At 35.4% G+C, this 6000-nt stretch overlaps 1 protein-coding gene across 1 annotated transcript in view; it reads right to left on the bottom strand.

The window, feature by feature from the left end:
• LOC143067594 (calpain-5-like) overlaps positions 1–4810 on the bottom strand; it is a 40259-nt gene extending 35449 nt beyond the window's left edge. Inside the window, exon 1 of the mRNA XM_076240948.1 lies at positions 4691–4810. The gene's annotated coding sequence lies outside the window, so the exon portion shown is untranslated. The remainder of the gene's footprint in view (positions 1–4690) is intronic.
• Between the last annotated feature and the right edge of the window lie 1190 nt (positions 4811–6000).

A 6000-nucleotide genomic window follows, 5' to 3' on the forward strand; every position in this document is an offset into this window, starting at 1 on the left:
ATTGCATTATCGTGTTATTTGCTGTCTTTGCTAGCCAAGGGTTACAATCCACTCCCCTTCTCTCCACCCTTGGCAGATTGAGCCAACATTTGTGAATACAATGTTGTGCCATCTATCAGTTGATTAATGTCAGGCCCATTCCAAATACAATATTCTTGACTAATGGTAGCTCTTGCACTCTCTCTTACATTGTGGATTGAAAACACAGTAGTGTCACGAGTCTACAAACTTTGTAAAACAGGAACAAAAATATACGTTGACATTCCAACATTTGTGCAAGAAACATACACAGGAACTTCAAATTCTATATAAGTTGATTAAAAACATTTACAGCCAATTCCATTGAGTGTGTAGGCAAAGGTAATAGCTTTGGTTAGCTTGCTTGCTAGCTGAACTGTGAAGTCATTATTAGGTTAGGTTAACAACCCTCCTTTAAGAGTAGACTACTTCGACAGATAACCAATCTACATGTATCTGTCTGTAGGACTAGGCTACGTTCAAAGGAGGGTAGTATACCTTACCGAATAATGACTTTACCGTTCAGCTAGCAAGCAAGCTAACCTAAGATATTACCTTTGCCTACAATGAAATCGGCTGTAAATTGTCACTGAATATTGTCATATGTTTTGAGGGTTAAAGACTTGTTGCATAATCAGCACACAATTGTGTTTACCTACATTTTTTACATTTACACATGATCATGTTATTGGAGCTTTTTGATTGGATGCAACCAATGAAAATCATTACCTTATGGATCCGAAATTCTCTCTCTAACCCTCCATGGGTGGAGAGAAGGTTAGTGGATCGTAACCCTTGGAAAGCGAAGATTACATTTTTTATATTTGCATATAATCTATTCTATGTCAATATGGTCAAAGTATGAAACATTACAAATTTCTATTCAATTTCTTAAAAGGCATTATTTGTTTTCAAAAAGTGTAAAATGCCCCCTTTTTGCTACCCAATATGTAAAATTCATCCATTTAGAAATAAGAGTTTAGTGGGTTTTTTTAGTTTATCTACTCTTGTTAGGTACCTCATGGTACCCAAATTGCACCTGTTTTGTAAAAGTTAGTATCAGTCTTTTTATTATTTGACATTCATGACATTATGCACGTCTTTCAACATAATAGACCACTTTCGAGTTCATCCGTCACCGGAAAAAACTCGTCAATTATACGCGCCTTAATGACGTCATTTACCAGATAGAGGGGGTCGCCTTTATCCCTGCACTATTTACATTCATCAAGCGTCTAAGTGATCATCATTGTGTAGGATAAACTAGAAATAATGGTTGATCTGTAGGTACTTAATGACAATTCCCTAATGACAGCAATGCTGATGGTCAATTTTGAGAATTCAATTTTCCCGAATAATTCGTACAATATAGAATTACAGTTTTCCAACCACTCGCTCAACATTGGAATGGAAGTGACGACGCCCCTAAACGCACAAATGACGTTCACTAAAACCAGAGTTTTTGAAGGAAATGCATTGAACTCGAAAGTTGTCTATTAAATATATTTCAATATCTGCAAAATGTGCACAGTATACATGTAAATAAACAGATAAAATAAACCTGCTAAAGGTAAAATTTACAGGAACATTGCCATGCGACATCCACCAAAAGCCTTGAGAAGGTCATATTTAATGTAAAAATGAAGATACAATATGTTTCAGGCCTCCATTTCTTAAGAAATAATAGTAGAATATAGTAAGCATAGATTAATGTTAAATTATTCTTAAAACTTGAAGAAATAAAAAAAATTGTCCATTATTTGACTTTTTTAGACTGCGAGTTTTAATAAGCATGGATGTGATTTGGGTACTCCTTAATTCAGAATCATGTACATTGTACCGTTTGGATGTCTATTCAAACCCTTATCTTTTTTAAAAGTATAGATTCAAAATAGGGCTCTTCACTGTTAATTCGGCCATACTGGATAGGGGCAGATTTTCATGATGGAGGTAAAGAAGGTGTGAAAAATACAGGAAAAAATCATTAAAACAGAACAGTTGCTTTAAAGAAACATGCATATGATTTCCCATACTTTCATTCTATTTCCACCTCTTTCAAAAAAATCTGCCCCCTATCCAATATGGCCGAACTAACCATGAAGAGCCCTATTAAATTAGTGGAACCTTATAGTGAATAATGATACATCTTCAAACTAAACGAATCAGATCTTTTGTCTGGATCATAAATAAGCGAGGTGAAATTTTAATCAAAGAGCAGATTGCTCTGAGGAATACGATTGCCATTGTTTCATTGACACATGTATGCCTGTAGCTGGATAATATTATTTTCAAAACTAATTCAAATGACAAACAGACATGTAAAATAGTTACAAAATAGCCAAACCCGGATAAAAGTGTATGAACAATGTAATTAGGTCTATTGTGTTTTATTTTTGTACTATCAATACCAAGTTTACTTTCCACAGCAGTCACTGACTGACTCAGAGTGAGAGATGTCAGAGAAGGTATTTTATTTCACTCATTGGTTATATTATATTTTATTAAGTGTCTGTTAGCGATGTGCCGACGTATAGTCATCAATGTGCTGATCGATCGTCGTATGATGTAGATGTAGATTTCAATTCGTATCTTATCACCTTTTTTCCTACATTAATTCTAGGAGGAACCCCATTCCTAACTCTTTAAATATTTAATTTCCTTTGGGTCCGTCATCATGGCTCCTTTCCGTACACATTTATCGGTTTAAATTGCATTCGTTTTTAATATAATATGATTTTTATTGACAGAACCAGCTAATACTCGACGTCTTGTTTATATTCAGAATTCATGGAAATTACTGTCGGAAGGGAGACAACTCGAAACGATAATATGGAAGACTCCATTTCGCCTGAAGGGGCGTTCTACGATGTGGAATATATTTATTTTAATCTAAATGATGCATATGATTTAAAATTATGCAACAACAATAACCCTCAATAGCAGACATACATAGAAAAGATCCCATGAGTTATAAATTAATTAATTGAGTGGGGAATCCAGAGCACCCATTCAATCTAAAACCCCTGAAAGTCAAGAAAACTATACGCATGCGCATAATTTCCAAATCAAACCCTGGGGCAAGATATATTAAATGCTTATTAAACAACCTAGATGGTTCTCAATTTCTTTATGGAAGTACAATCTCAAATATCAGTTTCATAATGGTAACATATAAGAAAAACTCCACTTCAGTTCTTATATGACAGAAATAGATTTATCGGTATTCAGAGAACTCTCGCATTTTATCAAAACTGGGAATTCCCTCTGACGTGTTTCTAAATTTTTAACTACACTAAATATAAATACTGCTTAATTCTGATTTTCTGTGTTGTTAAAAACACGCATCGAAGTCAATGGAATTATTAAACATGAAGATTATGAAAAGAACATTATAGGAAAGTTGATTAAGTTCAATCCCTTTGTTTGTTTTTACCTTTTAAAGCAAAACAATCATAAGAATCTGAGATGTTCCTTAATGTTTAGAATAAAACGATTGACGTGAGGGAAATTGCTCTGAGCCACCGGTATAAGTCTACAGATTGCTTGAAAGCAATCGTATCCCAAAAACTGTGAAAATAGGTGCAATTTGAGTACCCAAACGGTAGATGTTATGTACCTGAAGAGGTGGTTGGGATAGATGTATTTACACTTGTATGCAAATTTGTCCCCTATTACATAACATCACACAGGTTCCCGTAAACTTTGACTTCATAATTCAAAATATTTGACGTTACAACTAAAAAGTGATTGTTGCTTGACGTCAAAAGGTTATTCGGAGGTGATATCAGGTCATTTGAAGGCAAATTACAGCTAAATACTAAAAGTGTAAATACGTTTATTAAAAGTTGTGCAGCGTTTTTCAATGTGAATAAAAATGTTTCAATTTACCAAAAAACTTACCTCAAAATCATTAAACAGAAAAATCATATGCAATAACAAGAATGTGTCCCCAGTACACAAATGCCTCACTCGCACTATAATTTTCTATGTTGAATGTTCAATGGACCATGAAATTGGGGTAAAAACTCTAATTTGGCATTAAAGTTAGAAAGGGACAGGGAACATGTGTACTAAGTTTTATGTAGTCCGAGATTACTCTGACGTCCAACGGCTGTTTTGCCAGACAAGCTGGGGCCGTGGGACGTCAGAGCTCGTCCCATATCAAAAAGTGGATATTTGCCCACCCAAAATAGATGCGCTGCTTCGTCGCTTCTGGTGCTGCTGACGGCCTTGGAATTATATAAATCGGGCATCAATCTGTTCATTTTTCATTTATCTTTTCATTTATGTAAGTTTCACCTACCTGCCAACTTTTATTTTTCCATATTTTAACAGTTTTCACAGAGACCCATCGATTTCTGACTAAGTTTTATGTTGATTGGACTTCAACTTTATTAAAAACTACCTTGACCAAAAACTTTAACCTGAAGCGAGACAGACGGACGAACGAACGGACGGACGAACGAACAAACGGACGCACAGACCAGAAAACTTAAATGCCCCTCTACTATACGTGGGGCATAAATGAATGAATGATGAATGCTCTGCAAATGACTCAGTCGCAAATTAAAGTAATCATGTTTTTTTGGATGAATTTACGCTTTACAACCTAGCTTACTTACACCATTGTTAAAAAAATAACCTTTTTGTGGTTACTAGAATTAATAATTACCTGCAAATGAGTGAAATGTGCAAAATTACTACGGGCAACTTTCACTTGCTTGCCGATCGGATGCCCCGCCTTTTTCCATTCGGAAGCCTTCTGTTTCGTCCCTATATTTCAAGGGAGATAACCAGTATGAGCACAGTGCAACATGTGCTCCTCGATAATATGATTCTATGCGAAAACTATGAGCCATAAAAGTGTTCTGTGCAAAAATGTCCAGATCGGTCCGTACACTTTTTCGCAGAAAAGTAATACTCAAATGTATCCGATGCTGTGAAAAGGTTTCCATTGTATCGGTCATAATTTCAATGAACAAAAAATACTAAAATCTAGTTCCCACATGCTGATTTTAAAACTTTAATTCAGATATAACCGATTCAGTGTACTGTGAAGCTATTTATAAGTTTTGTAGGTATTGAAAGTGGACACCTTTTCACGTGAAATACTGTTCTTTCGGTAAAGGTCACTTTTTCATATCAAATATCGCCGGCCCTATCAAAAGTCCAAATGTGTTTACATATTGATTTATAACTGACGTATACTATAACAGATACGAACTATGATTGCAACGCAAGATCAAACATTTCATTATTATGCCCCTCCCCCAAGTTTTGACTTATGACTTATGCAACGTTGATATTTTACAGCCGATTTCATTGAGTGTGTAGGCAAAGGTATAATATCTTTGGTTAGCTTGCTTGCTAGCTGAACCGTGAAGTCATTATTTGGTAAGGTATCATGACTATCTTCTTTCAAAGTAGCCTAGTCCTACAGACAGATATTGGTTATCTGTCGGAGTATTCTACTCTTACAGGGGTTATAGTTAACCTAGTTGAACTAGCTGTTAGTAACGGAGCGAGTACGTTTTGTATTTAGTTGTTGGGATGTACAAGTACAATTAAGTACCCGGCCACGTCCACTTTGTGTTTTGTTGGATGTGTTTCAATTTTATCCATCTGATGAGTTAAGCCTTTTTCAACTGATTTGTTAAATTTGTTCTTATGTTGTACTGTTACACCACTTTCCCAGGTTAGGGGAGGGTTGGGATTCCGCTAACATGTTTAACCCCGCCACATTCTGTATGTATGTGGCTGTTCAAGTCAGGAGCCTGTAATTCAGTGGTTGTCGTTTGTTTATGTGTTACATATTTGTTTTTCGTTCATTTTTTGTTTTTTAATTGGGCCGTTAGTTTTCTCGTTTGAATTGTTTTACATTTGTCATTCCGTGGCCTTTTATAGTTGACTATGCGGTATGGGCTTTGTTCATTGTTGAAGACCGTACGGCGACCTAAAATTGTTAATTTCTGTGTCATTTGG

Source organism: Mytilus galloprovincialis, chromosome 3 (assembly GCF_965363235.1).
Source record: "Mytilus galloprovincialis chromosome 3, xbMytGall1.hap1.1, whole genome shotgun sequence".
NCBI lineage: Eukaryota > Metazoa > Mollusca > Bivalvia > Mytilida > Mytilidae > Mytilus > Mytilus galloprovincialis.